Source organism: Ornithorhynchus anatinus, chromosome 20 (genome assembly GCF_004115215.2).
Source record: "Ornithorhynchus anatinus isolate Pmale09 chromosome 20, mOrnAna1.pri.v4, whole genome shotgun sequence".
NCBI lineage: Eukaryota > Metazoa > Chordata > Mammalia > Monotremata > Ornithorhynchidae > Ornithorhynchus > Ornithorhynchus anatinus.
In genome coordinates this window covers 26,030,959-26,047,360 of record NC_041747.1, presented here as the reverse complement: position 1 = coordinate 26,047,360, position 16,402 = coordinate 26,030,959, and positions in this window count along the sequence as shown.

Genomic DNA, 16,402 nt, shown 5'->3' with positions numbered 1-16,402 from the left:
AGATCTGCAATTTCTATCCATGTGGCCTTCAGAGAAAGTTGAAGAGGTGGAGGAGCCAGAAAAAAATTCCTGGCACCTCCAAACATCATCACTGTTCTATTTGTTAAGCATTTATGTGCCAAACTCTGTACTAGTCTCTGGAGGAGATACAAGTTAACTGAGTTGGACCCAATCCCTATCCCACATGGACTTACAGTCTATGTAGGAGAGAGAATGGGAATTGCATTCCCATTTTACAGATGGGAAGACTGAGGCACAGAAAAATACTTTGTCCAAGATCACACAAAAAGCTAGAGAAAGAGGCAAGATTATAACCCGGGTCCTATGATTCCCAGGCTCGTGTTCTGCCTTAATGTGTCTATCTCGATGCCAACCTCTTGCCCGTATCCTGCCTCTGGCCTAGAATGCCCTCCCTCTTCACATTCAACAGACAATTACTGTCTCCACCTTCAAGGCCTTATTGAAGGCACATCTCCTCCAAGAGGCCTTCCCTGACTAAGTCCTCATTTCCTTGTCTCCCATTACCTTCTACATCACCCTCCCTCAGTCCCCAAACACTTACGTACATATTCATAATTTATTTTAATGTCTGTCTCCCGCTCTAGACTGTACACTTCTAGTGGGCAGGGACTATATCTGTTATATTGTACCCCCCCAAGCACTTAGTACAGTGCTCTGAACAAGAGTGAGCACTTAATAAATCACTGCTACCCTCACAAGAGAAATATACTTGGTCTGGAAGTAAACCTGAGTATCTTTTCTCTTATGAAGTGACATTATTGCTAAGATGGGCCAGGATTTTTTCCAGATTGAGGATAACCAGGTTACATAACAAGTATCACAATTACCACTATTGTCATTATTCTAGATGTGGTAAATCTTAATCTTTGTTACGGCTTGCCAACGCCCAACGGTGGCAACATCTAACTGGACTTTGCTCTCGACTCGCCTGTCTCTGCCCCTTCCTTCTGGAACTCCCTCCCTCCCCAAATCGAACAGGCCCCAAATCTCCCCACATTCAAAGCCTCGCTGAAAGCCACCCTCCTTTGACATATCTTCCCCAACTAGCTTTCAGCATCCTGAGCCATCCCCTAGCATGCACCCAGGGCGTCATGTCCTTTACACAATAAGAATAACAACTGTGGCATTTGTTAAGGGCTTATTATGGCTAAGCATTATAGTAAGCACTGGGGTAGATATAAAATAATCAGGCCCCAAATGGAGATCACAATCTAAGTAGGAGGCAGAACGGGTATTGAAACTCTATTAGGTGAGGAAACTGAGGCACAAACAAGTGACTTGCCCAAGGTACATGGCAGAGCCGGGATTCAGGTATGGTAAGCATCTAATTTCACTAAATTAAATCAGGTGGAGAAAGACCAGGGGCCTCTCCATTTCAAGAAACCATCTCAATCTTAAAGAAACCAGGCTCCAAACACGCCCCTAACACACTGTGTGATAAACAGATATGGTTGCATCAAATATCCTGGATGCCCAAGGATCCTTGTTCAGGCTGCTAGAGTATTTGCAGTAATGCGGGGCTGACTGCACAGAGGATAGAACAATGAATACGTTCGGAGATAAATGGAATTGTTTATTGACTCGGCATCTGGATATGAGAAATGATGGATTAGTGTAAATTCATCTAGGATGGTGGGGGTTCTGGAGTAATGCGCGTACACTTAAAGAAAAACCCCAGCAAATAGCTTACATTTGACCTAACATAAATTCTGTCAGAATGTGCTTCCCAACTCTGTTAGAGTGTAACCTCCTAAGTACTTAGAACAGTGCTCTACATACAGTAAACACTCAATAAATACCAGATTGACCCAAACAGATGAGGACAAGGGATCGCTGCTCCTAGGAAACTACCAGAAAGCCAGCACTTGGTTCAGACACAAACTCAACTCGTCAGAGAACGTATCGGATGTTATACTGTACTCTCCCAAGCGATCAGTACAGTGCTTTGCACACAGTAAGCACTCAATGAATATGACTGAATAAATGAATGCATCAGTCAATCGGATTTGAGCCCTTACCGTGTGCAGAGCACTGTGCTAATCACTTGGGAGAGTACAATATAACGAAAACATTCCCTATCCACAATGAGCTTACAGTCTAGAGGGGATGCAGACGTTAATATGAGTAAATGAATTACAGATATGTACATAATGGCTTTGGGGTTGGGAGGTGAATAAAGGAAACAAGTCAGGGTGACAGCTGAAGGGAGTGGAAGAAGAGGAAATGAGAGCCTAGTCAGGGAAGGCCTCTTGGAAGAGATGTGCCTTCAAATAAGGCTTTGAAGCAGGGTGGTGGGGGGGGGGGGGGGAGTGAGAAAGTAAGTGTGTGTTTCACTGGCTTGCTTTATCTCTATATTAAGCATGTGGCAGATCCTTTTAAAGATCTCTCGAGATGCCACCCAGACCGATGCTGGAAGCCTTGTCCACGTCAGAAATCCTTCCACTCCCCGCCCCCCCAGGCCGCCATAACACTCATACTCTACTGCTTTCCTTAACCCTAACTCGTTTAACACCCGACTCCCCCATTAGCTGAGCTCCTTGAGGTCAGGGATCTTGTCTTCCAACTCTATTGCACTGTACTCTCCCAAGTACTTAGTACAGCGCTCTACACACAGTATGCTCAGTAAATACTAGTGATTGATTACTTCTCACCCTCAGCTTAAGGAGAGGTCAAGTGACCCCCCCAAAGATGCATTCGCAGAGAAGCCAGTGCCTAAATACACTAAAAGACCGGTCCAGTGCTATTCATTCTGCCAATACTCAATAAATGCTGGTTAACAGATTGACTGACTGACGATCAGTTGTGTGTATCATTGTGTGTACTTGGGAAAAGAAAACACTACATATTTAATATCCCCAGAGGTCAATGAGGCACTAAAGGTTACATCCACAAGACAGCGCATAGCCACGTCTCATAAAATTCAAACTTACACATGCGTTAGATTCTCTCTACGCCTCCTATCGCCTTGTAAAGTATCTGACCTTGAAGTCATCCTCACCCATCCCATCCTTTGCATTTCAATTAAAAAATTCCTTCTTTGTGTCTCTGCTCAAGGTAGCAGAGCTCAGCTGCTGTGATCTGAAATGATCCCGGCCTCTGAACACCCATAAGACCTACCGACACCCACCCTCCTTCTCCTACCTACAACTCTGCATTACCTAGCTGAATCCTCCACCAACATCCATCAGGCTCTCTCATCATACTTAATCCTGGAACACTAATGAGTTTCAAACCAGCCTCCCCTCCCGTCCCCTTCATCTCTCCGGGAAGACCGCCTCTCACTAATTTAACACGTATTGCTAATTCTTCTTTCCTTTGTGTACTGAACTGCGGCAGAGCCATGTGTCTTAATGTCCATTATTGGCGTGATAGTGAAATAGAAGTCAGCTAATATTTCTCAAGGTTCCACCCGCAAATATCCTATAATGGAACACCATCAGTGGGAAAAAAGCCCGTCGTGGCCTTATTAATAAGGGTAAACTTTGCAGGAAACACACAGTGTAGAATGGATGTTTTCTGCATTGAAACCATTTAAAAATGTGAACACAATTTGAATTTTGGATTCGGTTTATACATCGCCAAAGGAATGTTCTTCTTCACCTTGCCTTATTTCCCCCACTTTGTTACCTGGTATTTCACAGGGGTTTTCTTCCTTTGACTGGACCCGCTCCCGCCTCACCCCCTACCTCCCCTTGACTTCCCAGCCCATGGTGTTTGAGGGGGCCTTGTCTACTTTGTGTCGTGTGAAATGTCAAGTAGCCTTCTAGTGCTTATAAAAGAATAAATAGTGATGAAATAATAATGACTTAACATTCATGGACAAGTGTAAACGAGTACTGTTTAAGGCAGGTAACTGCTTGACTCACACAGGAAATAAGTAAAAGGAACAACAGAGATGCCACTCCAAGGGGGCATGCAAACCCAAGCATCTTTGGAGAGAGGAGAGGCTGAGGCTAAGCGCCGGGAATAGGGACCGAGAAACATGGATGGATCTTCCGGCCTCCATGGGTCTCCACCATGCCAGCTTCCAGGACTCCAAAACAGGCTGGACATTATCGTCTTGTCTCTTTCTTATAGCAAATTACATGTCTTTCCATCACTACAATACACTCAACCAACCATCCAAGTGTTTCCATCTGCTAGGGCTCTTGAGAACACTATCCCTGCAATCCGTTATGCTTCTTACCTAAACTCAACCAAGATGGAACTTTGGAATTTACCAAATCCATTTCTTGAGCCCATTTATATCATTATGGAGCTATTTAGGCTCTCTCTGGTCTATGTGCTCTTGCAATTTGTGAAAATTCTGGTATTTATTACACATTTCCAGTAAACACAGCACCGGGCCAGATACAAGATAATTGGACTGGACACAGTCCCCGTCCCACATGCGACTCACAACCTAAGAAGGGGGGAGAGCCAATAGTCTATCCCCATTTTACTGATGGGAAACGTGAGGCACACAGTGGTTAAGTGATTTGCCCAAGGTCACAAAGTCGGCCAGTGGCAGAGCAGGGTCTAGAACCCATGTCTCCTGATTCCCAGGCCTCAAGCTTTTTTCCAAGCTGGCTCACTTGTTTTTAAGTAAGTGGCAAGAAACACTTGGAGGCTAAATGAAAACTTGGCTCTCCAAAGCATTTTACATCCGTTACCACTCATCATTATGGTACTTCACAAGAAAGCTGGTTTCTAGTTCTCTTCCCTTGCTCTGCCAAAGTTCTTTTTTATAAATAATTCTTTCTTGTTTATCCAAAGTAGCCTCCACAGCCATTTTGTCTCTTCTGCGGCTCTTGGTCTGCTGCATAAGCGCTTCTAGACTCTCCGGTTTAACATCCACTAGAGAGGAGATATTTGTCATGTGCTTTTTGGGATGTCTATATCTGGGCTCTTTTCCTTGTTTCTGGACATTTCCCCAAGGTTTCTTGCCCCTACTGAGCATCCTGGAGCCAGAGTTGCAGCCACAGAGTGGAGCCCAAGGTCTGACCTCTGAGGACAGAGATGTTTTTCTCTGTTTTCCCTTTCAGCTTTCTTTTTATGAGTCAGCGGGGTTTACATCAGCTTAATCTAGCTGGCAGCTGAATCGGGTGGGTTTTACGCTACTGGGGCCTCAAGAGAACATTTCACCCACTGACCGTCTTGCTGACGGACCGAAAGTTTTGTCCCAGTCCTTCTGGCCTCGGTGCCCTTATTAAAATATGATTGGTGAATCCATTTCACTAACTCAGGTTCATCATCTGCAATGTCAACGTCCATTTTTATTTTCAAAAGATTCGAGAGAAAGCTCATCGGTTTGTTTTTTTCCTCCTTACTAGGCTGCAGGTCCCACGGGGGACCATGTCCGATTCGGTGTCTTGAATCTACCCCCGTGCTTAGCATAGTGCTTGGCATTTAGAGAGTGCTAAGTACCAGTGTTCTACTTCTGTGGATTGAAATAAACTATCAGAGAATGATCCAGAATCTTGTGCGCTCTGGATATGGCCCATCTCTCTGACCAGGAGGGAAAGACCTGCTGCACAGGAATGGAAAGGAGAAATGAATTAAGGTTTATTGACTTCTGTCTAAATCACCTATCAGGCTCAAAGCACAAAGGCAGATGTTAAGTTATAAAAATGACCTCATATACTGGTGTGCAAATACACACCTTAAATTCCCAAAAGTTATCTTGAAAGGATTTTTGCGCCGTTTTTCTGTTCGGCATGTAAGATAAGGGTGTATTGGCTGTCGGGGGGGAAATCCTGTTTTGTATACCGGTTTGGTTTTGCCTTAGTCCCTGTCTGACAGAGTAGTTAAAAGGGCAGTTCAAGGCTTGGAGTTGAGAGTTCAGAATCCTAGAGCCAACTGACCGAGGCCATACGGCTTAGTGAAAGAACACGGGGTTGGAGGTCGGAAACGCTGGGTTCTAAGCTGAGCTCTGCCATTGGCCAACTTGACGATCTCGATCGGTGATCTTGGTCAAGTCACTTTACCTCTCCATGCTTCAGTTTTCTCTTCTGACAAATGGGAATATGATCCCTGTTTCTTAAACTGAGTCCAATTATCTTAGACCTACTCCAGTCCTTGGCACCTATTAAATGCTCAATAAAGACCATCGTTATACTCATTGACTTACTATTTGGCCTTGGGCAAGTCAGTTTCTGCCTCAGTGTCCATTTTTACCAGCAATAATATCGGGATAAACAAAACTGACCTTCTACACCAGAATGCCAAGACGAGTTATTTATAAAAATAAAACAGAGGAAGGCTTAGGCTTTTCTGCCTCATTTTCTTGGGATTTAAGCTTGAAGGACACTGTGCCCTTTTTTTGCGGTGAAGCATGGTATGTACCAATAATATTTTTAGTTATTAATAATGAATAATAAATGACAATAAAGGGAGAGCGCACGGTTCAGTGGTTTGAGAAAGTGACAATCTCAGGAGGTTTGAAGACGGGCTAGAAGACTGCCACTGGCTGCTCTATGACCATGGATGATTTTCTGGGCCCTCCGGACTCTTTTCTCTCTAGAAGAAGAAGAATTCTATCCTGACAGTCGGTCATTATTAGGAAAACCTAATGAACAATTCTGACAAACTTTGCCAAATGAGCGATAAGGATAAAGCACTGGGAAAATAGGTTTAAGAGTCATGGTAATCGAGTGCTTCCTGATGCAGAGCACTGTTCTAAACACTTAGAAAAGTACAAGCGATGAACACAAGGAGCTTACACTCTAATAGGAGAGGCAAAAACATTTACAAACAAAACCATAATACATTATGAGAAGCTGCAAGGCCTATTGGAAAGAGCACAGGTCTGGGAGGCAGAGAACCTATGTTCTAATCCTAGGTCTACCAGTTGCCTGCTGTGTGACCTTGGGCAAATCGCTTCACTTCTCGGTGCCTCAGTTTCCTCATCTGTAAAGTGGGGATTACACATCCTTTCTCCCTCCTACTTGAACTGACAGCTCTAATGAGCTCCCGCAGACTAGGAGAGGGGGGGCCATTCTGGACCTTAATCTGGGCCTTAGTGTCCCCATCTTTAAAATGGAATTTCCCCTGATTGCTCCCTTTATAATCAATCTTTCAATGGCATTTACTGAGTGCTAATTGTGTGTACAGCACTGTAATGAGAAGCAGCGTGGCTCAGTGGAAAGAGCACGGGCTTTGGAGTCAGAGGTCACGGGTTCAAATCCCAGCTCGGCCATTTGTCAGCTGTGTGACTATGGGCAAGTCACTTAACTTCTCGGGGCCTCAGTTACCTCATCTATAAAATGGGGATTAAGACTGTGAGCCCCACGTGGGACAACCTGATTCCCCTGTGTCTACCCCAGCGCTTAGAACAGTGCTCGGCACATAGTAAGCGCTTAACAAATACCAACATTATTATTATTATTAATGAGGGATAGGGACTGGGTCCAACCTAATTAACTTGTATCTACCCTAGCATTCAGATGAGTACTTGACACTTAGTAAGCACCTAAATACCATAATTATTATAGAATTAAATGTGCCATTGGATATAAGGATATAATTTTAATATATATCCCCAGTGGTACTCTTGTTTATACCTAAATTATTTATGGGCAGTTATATAGACTATAGTGTGGTCTTCCCACCTTCAAAGCCCTCCTAAAATTCCCTCTCCACCAACAAGCCTTCCTCAATGAGTCCCCACTACCTCGAGTCACCTCAATCCATACACTCTACGAACTACATATTTTACACCTTCCCCCAGCACATATGTAAACATGGGCAATTGTTTGAACCGTGATATTTATTTTCAGCACCCTGCAGGCAAATACTTTTAGGTTTTTCTCCCCAGGTTAGAGTATAGACTCTCTTGTTTCTGTTCTATCTTTGCAATCACTTGGACTCAATGGGAGTTCAATAAATACCTTCACCACTCCTAAGCACGGTGGATGTGTGCAAATAAGTGCTGGCCATAGATGTTGGGTTGATAAGACTTGGAATACCTGAATGAGAAGGTCAAGGTACATGGTATATTCTTGCAGTTGGTCAATCTAGAATCAGGTGACTTCCTTTTGGATGTTTTGAAATAACTGGGAATGGGTCTCTAGTTCTACTCACGTTATTTTCTAAGTGTCCTATATACAATTAACTTAAAAAGTAAGAAATCTTATTATAATGAGATTGTTAATTATAGAAGTACTTCATTTTATATCTTGGCAACTTCATGAATCAATTGCATTTGCACTCTATGGCAACAGATACCCAAAAGTTGCTCACTTTTCCCAGATGGGAAAAGTCACGTTATGATGTCTAAACAGAGAATCCAGATTGTCTGAGTTTAGCTCTGTCCCTAGGTTTCATTTAGATTGTCCCGTAGTGCCCGGAGATTAGGTATTACTGAAATGACTTTTGTTATCTACGCTCTGAGCCCAGTTTACATTGAAAGATGCAAATCTCAGTAATCCCTTCAGATGTTAGCTATATTTCTCCTCCAGCTTCCTGGAGTTCAAATCGACTCTAATTAAAAGACCTAAGCTAATAAAGTTCAGTGCTTCAAGGGAAAGGTGACCATCAACTTCTGGATGAAAATGATTTACACAGTGCACTCTGGGAGCAGCGTGGCCCAGTGGAAACACCACGATATTGGGAGTCGAGACCTGGGTTCTAATCCTGGCTCCACCACTTGCCTACTGAGTGACTTGCAGCAAGTCACTTAACTCCTCTGTAGCTAAGTTTCCTCACCTTTAAGACGAGAATTAGAAAGCTGCACTCCCTCTCCCTTAAACAGTGAGTGCCACGACGGACCATCTGGTCGTGTTGAAACGACCCCAGCTCTTAGCATAGTGCCTGGCACATCGGAAGCATTTAAATACTCAAATTATCTTTCGGGTTTCCTCCAGAAGCCCTCTGACTTGAGTCTCTCTTGACAGGAGCTCCCAAGTGCATCTAAGCCATGAAGCCTTGAAGTTCTCCTTCAAGAGTCCGAGAGGATAGTTTTCTCCAATCCAACTCCTCCCTTGGGCCTGTGTCCACTTCAAGTACAGAGTCCTTCTCTGGGCGATAACTCTGTGTGGGCATGCTGCGTCTCCCTTCCGGCCCCAGACGCTTGCCTCGGCCATGCCAAAGAGTTGGCCAGAGGGGAGCTGAGTGGAGATGGTTGTCTGATAGCAGAATCTCCTCACGCACATCGCCTGGCCCACCCCAAATGGGTGAGTCCAAGGCCTCTGCGCAAAGATGCCGTGGAAAGATACGCTCGAGTTACGTGTGGGCCCTCCCCCCATTCCCACCTCAGCCTGTGTGGACGACCCCACATAATCACAAGGCTGTATGTCCTCCGCCTCCTCGGAGCAGCAAAATTGGGTTTGGCGTTTGCCAACGATTAACACCCTGTTTACTGAAGTCGCCTGACTTTCTCAGTCTCAACGTCAGGGGAAGCAGCGTTGCCTAATGGATCGAGCACGGGACTGTGAATCAGAAGGTCCTGATTTTGAATCTGCCTACTGTGTGACCTTGGGCAAGTCACTTCACTGTGCCTCATCTGTAAAATAAGGATTTAAGACTGTGTCCCAATACGGGTCAGGGTCAGTGTCCGTCCTGATAACCTTGTATCCACTCCAGCATTTAGAACAGTGCCTTCCACATAGTTAGCGCTTAACAAATACCAGAAAAATAAACTGGTGATCCACACTAAGCCCCGGTTGTTTACTTAGAGCATTTTTTTGCAAACTCCCCACATATTTGCTTCCCAGCTGCTGGCGGTCCCACGCCAAACTTTTGCAGCCCAAGATGGATCTGCTTAAGTCTTCAGACCTCATCCCCGTGCTGTTTTTCCCTCTCTCCGGCTCCCGGCCTTTCGTGTCTGCCAGGATTCCCTCAGGTCTCCCTGGCTGCCTCATAGAAACTAGGGATTGCAAAGAATCTGTTAAGTCATCTGGCCCACAGTCTCCACCGTAAATGATGGTTCCCCGCAGGGTAGGTTCTAGTTCTTTGTTCAGTGGGGTTTTAAGACAGCAGATTGATGGCTCCTACCACCACGTTCTCCTGGAGCTCCTCTCATCTCTCCATTTAATTCCTTCCCTCCGAACGACGCTTCCTAGCTCTCCCAGAAGGAACTCTTCCTCCTTAGGATGTGTTTGGGATGCATGTTCGGGCTCTCGGATACTCAGAGAAATCAGATGTAAAAATCATTTTCATAAATTCATTTTTCCCTCCGAAACCCTCTGGTGGTTGGGGGGAAAAGGGAGGAGTATTCCAGTTCTGCTTAAGCAGTCCCGATCCAAACCCAAAATACATTCTCTCTCCCCGCTTTAGACTGTGAGCCCCTTCTCGGACAGGGGCTGGGTCTGATCTGATTATCACTAATCTATCCCAGCGCTTAGTACAGTCCTTGGCACAGAGTAAGAGCTAAAATACCACAATTATTTTTCAGGGATCTCCCAGTGGAAGCAAGCCAGTCTGGTGTCATTTCACTGGGTAACCAATAAAGGGAATAGACTGTAATTTTTACAACTGGGACAGCAAAGAACATTTTTGTTTTCATTGACAGTAACAATATTGGACACAGGCATCCAGCACCATAACTGTACTGGACAGAGGGCTTTCACCTAGCCAGGACTCCACATCTTCGGGTCCACTTCAGGTCTACGTTGAAACCCTCTCCCTAAAAGCAATCCTAAATTTCATTTTATCCTTCTCTGTATTTCTTGCCTTCCCCCATCTTTTCTCTACCCTCAGCCTAAAAGCATAGCAGAGTCTCATCTGTGAATGTCATTAACATTGCACTTATTCCCTCTTGCAGCTCATCACTGCAGATGAACAACGAGAGGGGACCTTACACAGACCTAAGCAGCAGTCCCCTGACCTCAACAGCTGCTTATTTCCAATTTCTCCTCCCAAGACGGTCTGCTCGTACTCGGTCTGCTCCTCTGGTGCCATCCACCTAGATGGTTCATCTGAGCTTTTTTACTTCTCGATTCTTCTGTCACCACGTGACATTTCTATTCAATTAATAATCATAATAATAATGTGCTTGTTAATCACTCACCCCGTCCCAAGCCCCATTCTAAGCCCTGGGGCAGATAGAAATTAATCAGATTGGACCCAACCTTGTCCCACCTGGGGCTCACACTCTTAATCCCCATTTTACAGATGAGCTGAGGTACAGTGAAGTAAAGTGACTTGCCTAAGGTCACATCACACAGCAGACAAGTGGCAGAGTCAGGATTAGAACTCAGGTCCTTATGACACCCAGGCCCGTGCTCTATCCACCAAGCCACTCCTCTCCACTTTTGTACAGATGCATCTGCTTTTCAATGCCTGTCTCTCCCTCTAGTCTATAAGGTCCTTGTAGGAGGCGGGGATCAACTATACTTAAACTTTTGTACTGTACTCTTCCAAGTGCTCGTCCAGTGCTCTGCATATGGAAAGTGCTCAATAAATGATTGACTAAATGGTATTTACCGAGCACTTACGGCATGTAAAGTTTTATAGCGTGCACTGGGGAGAACACAGAAGAGTTGGAAGACACAATCTCTGCCCTCAAGGAGATTACCACTTAGCAGAAGAGGCAGACACTGAGTTACAGGTAGGAAGAAGCAATAAGTTTAGAGATATGTTTATCAGTGCAATGGGGAGAGGCAGGTGAATATCCAAGTTCTTTGGGGGTGCAATGACCTGGAGAGGCAGCAGTGCAGGGGGTGGAATAGAAAGGTGAGATGAGATTAATCAGGGAAGGCTTCCCAGAGGAAAGTCCATCTACAAGGACTTGTTCTTGAGGGTTTAGTTCCTGTTCGTGATGTCAGTTCAATCAGTTCATTGCACTAAAACATTTGAAGGCCATGTGACACTTGTCTCAGATTGTGGGTCGCACAGGACGCTGCACAAAGCTGTCAGCTTCTATTTTCTTCTTGTGTGCGGGGAACATGTCTTCTAACTCTAATAAAGTGTACTCTCCCAAGTATTTAGTACAGTGCTCTACACAGAGTACCTGCTCAATGAATGCAATTGATCGGATTGATCGATTCAAGCTTAGTCAATTGAAAGGATGAAAAATTATTCACACAGTCAATGGTAAACATAGGGAATCCATTACCAGAGGAAGTTGTCCAGGTTAAAATATCAGCAAATTTATAGGAGTCTGGATAAATTTACAGACAAGTGGTTACCGGAAGGAAATATTGGGATATAAAGGGTAAAGATGGAATGCTAAGATGCTTTATCCTTAACCATTAAGATAGATGTCAAGAAGGACAACTACTATGACATTCCGCTGGCATCCTGTGGTTACTGTTGATTACAGAATCCAGGGCTGCTTGAATCACCAGTCTGACTTTCAAAGGGCCTTGTGGATAGTAATAATAATCACTGTGAGATTTAAGCACTTACTACACGCAATTGTACTATGCACTGGGGAAGATACAGATTAGATGCAGATTCTGTGTCTAGGACAGGAAATGTGTCCAACCTGCTTACCTTTTATCTATCTCAACGCTTAGTACAGAGTAAACACTAAATACCACAATTTTTATTATCATCCCAGATCTACATGGGGCCCACACTCTAAGGGAGAACGAGTACTTAATTCTCGTTTTAGAGGTGAGGAAACTGAGGCACAGGGAAGTCAAGAGGTTTGCCCAAAGACACACAGTAGGCAAATGATCGAGTCGTGATCAGAACCCAGGTTTCCCAATTCCGAGGCCCCTGCTCTTCCCATTAGATCATGCTGCTTCTCAGCATGTTCTTAAGCATGAGATTTGAAATGAAACCAAACCACAGTCTACCAGTCCAGAAAGGTTTCTGCCATGAGGAGGGAGTTGAGGAGGGTCTTGAAGGAAGGAAGGGAGGGAGATGGCTTGGAGAATGGGAAGTTGGAGGCTATTCAACTAATCCCAAAGAAGGCACAGAGGCCCACACTACAACTGGCTTCCTCGCATAGGGCAGAGGGGGTGGCCAGCATGTTTTGGAAAGGGGCCACGGGATCCAGAAGAGAAGCTGTTAGACTTGGAGTCAGAAGAGTTTCACTTCCAACACCTCCACTGACTCGCTGAATCACTGAGTTAATGTCTCCTGGCTTTTGAACCCCCTTCTCTAGTCCAGGAATAATAAAGCCCACTCTTTCCCTTACTCAGAGGGGAGCAGAGAGGATTAGCCACAAGTCGGTGAAGCTCTTTAAGCTCCCTGAAAAGAGTGCCTTGTATATAAAATTGTAAGGTTTACTACTGGCACTATTTTTAGAAGAAGGAGTCAAATGAGCCTATTTACAGCCCTTGCAGATTTAGGGTGAGTTTAAAAACAGTGGTAGGCACTGCACATAATTCATGCAAAAGCAGAGCAAAAGTTTGGCTATATATGTGCACATGTGGATAAAATTGTGTAGTGCACGAATAGGGGGATAAAATCTCATCTACAGCATCACCACCTTCGAACGCAGAGGTCGGCCCGATGCCTTCATACATATGCATAGGCCCGCGTAATGCGTGTCCTGGAGAAGATGCCGTCAGGCAGCTAGGGAACATTCATCCACTAACATGGATCTGTGTGGAGAGAATGCAGTGTGGGGGGGAAAAACATTTGGTTGCACATGCACAGTGTTGGTCAAGGAACGTACTAAAAACAGGAATATTTCTTAATGCAGGCTTCGTCAAGAACGTAGCCTCCATGTTACAGGAGACAGGCCGAGTGTTTGTACATAAACACGGACTTGTTCGTATCGTAGTCAAGTGCCTACTGTATACGGAGCGCTGTATTAAGCGGGTGGGAGACTACTATATAGTAGAGTTGGTAGGCACATTTCCTACCTGATTTGACCTCTGTCCTCAAACAGGGAAGATGGACACTAAAATAATGTATAGCTAGGAGGAAGAAGGAAAGTTGATATGTAGGTGGCTGCTTACGTAGTATGTACCAAAGTGCTGCCAGTAGTTGAGAGCCAATAAATAAGTCCCTTGAGGGCAGGGAATTCAATAGTATTTCTATAGTATTTATTGAGCACTTACTATGTGCAGAGCATTGTACTGAGTGCTTGGAATATACAAATCGGCCACAGAGAGAGACAGTCCCTGCCCATTGACGGGCTTACAGTCTAATCGGGGGAGACAGACAAAAAACAATACCAATAAACAGCATCAAGGGGATGTACATCTCATTAACAAATAGGGTAATAAAAATACATACAAATGAGCAGACGAGCACAGTGCGGAGGGGAAGGGAGAGGGGGAGGAGCAGAGGGAAAGGGGGGAAAAGGGGACTTAGCTGAGGGGAGGTGAAAGGGGGGTAGAGAGGAATCAGGTCAATTAATAGTCAATCATATTTATTATGAGTTTACGGGGTGCAGAGCACTTCACTAAGCACCTGGAAGAGTACAACATAAACTTGGGAGCCCAAGTATTTAGTACAGTGCTTTCTGATTCTTTTCCCCTTGTTGTGTTCACAGTAGAATGCATCGCACGGAGCAGGAAAAGTCCGGGGCAGGTTCCACACTTCTGACTGCAAGCTTAAGCCATCTCAAGTCAGAGTGCATTTTTACAGATGAATAAGCCTCTGAAAATGGGGGTCAAAATCAAACAGTTGACCAGCCCTTTAACTTTATCCATCTAGAGGGGCATTTCCTGGGAAGGATAACAATTAGGTCAGAGTTCACAGTCGTACAAAAATCACAGTATCTGGTTTCAAGAAAGTATATGAATAACATATTTTACAAATGCCAATGTTTTTGTGGTCCCGTTTCATACCTGCCATCTCACATCAAGGAAGACATCTTTCAGTGGGAATTCAGGCACAACATCTTCCCTTTCGTCTTTGGAGTTGCTTCAGTTTCTATTAAAATCCATTCATCGTGGAATTCTCTTCTATCTGAAAACCGGCAGTGCTCACCAGCAGGAGCAAAAGTATTTCCACCTAGCCTATTTCCATTTACCTTTTTACTTGTCCACGTATCTCCTCTCTATTTCAGCCTCACGGAAAGGACAGAGTACGGACCTGGGAGTCAAAAGTTCAAGGGTTCAAATTCCAGCTCCACCACTTGTCTGCTGTGTGACCTTGAGCAAATCGCTTGACTTCTCTGTGCCTCATTTCCCTCATCTGTAAAGTGGGGATTGAGACTGTGAGCCCCACGTGGGACAGGGACTGTGTCCAATTCGATTTGCTTGAATCCACCCCAATGCTTAGTATAGTGCCTGGCAGATACTAAGTGGTTAACAAATACCATTATTATTATTGATTATGACAGGTTGTCAGATCCTAGTATTTCTGCAAGTTCTGGAATATCTTCATCCATCCCCCACTCTCTTCTGGTTTACCTAGTTTCCTGATGGATTATCACAAGCATGTTTCAATCAATGGTATTGAACATTTACTCTGTGCGGACCACTGTACTAAGCACCTGGGAAAGAGTAAAGTTGGTAGACTGCCCACAAGGAGCTTACAGTCTACAGAAAGACACAGACAAATAACTTAATTATAACAATAATAATCATAGTATTTGTTAAACCCTTACTATGTGCCCAGCACCGCTCTAAGTTCTGTGGTAGATACAAGGTAATCAGGTTGTCCCACATGGGGGTCCCAGTCTTATTTGCCATTTTATAGATGAGGTAACTGAGGCACAGAGAAGTTAAGTGGCTGGCCCAAGGTTACACTGCAGATAAGTAGTGGAGCCGGGATTCCACTTTCTCTGACTCCCCAGCCCATGCTCTTTCCACTGAGCCACACTGAGCATAGGTACAGATGTGTACTGAAATTGAGGATGGGGTGAATACCAAAAATTCCCAAAGAGTACAGATAAAAGTGCACAGACATTGCAGAAGGTGGCGGGGGGGGGGGGGGAACAGAAGATGGAAAGAGGGTTTAATCAAGGGAGGCCTTATTCCTATGCATTGAGGCCCAAATTCAGAGTAGAAATGGGAAAGTCTTATGTGAGGAAAAAAATACTTCAAATGCATTTTCTCCTCAGTGATTGTTTTTATAAGAGGTGAAAGATAACTGAAATTTAGTAATTGCTAGATCAATAGTATTTATTGAGCATTTACTCTGTGCAGAGCAGTGTCCTAAATGCTTGGGAAAGTACAATATGAGACCACTGCCCTCAGAGAGCTTGCAGTCAGACACATGAAGATAAATTACAGGTAGGGGGAAGTACAGAATTTAAAGATAGGCATATAAATGCTAACGGAGGACAGGAGGACGTGTGAGAGCCCATGGCTTAGATGATAAGTGCTGAAGTAGTACTGGGTGGGGAAATTGGAAAGGTGGAGAGAGATACATTTAGCAGGGAAATTCAGAAGACAGGAGATTTCAGAAGGGCCTTAAAGTTGTGGGCAGTGGGGGGGAGTGTTCTGTTGGATATTAAAAGGGGAGGAAGTTCCAAGAAGAAGGAAAAGAGTGACCAAGATATGGGTGATGAGATCGAGGCACAGGGATCAGATTGGTTTGGCACCAGGAT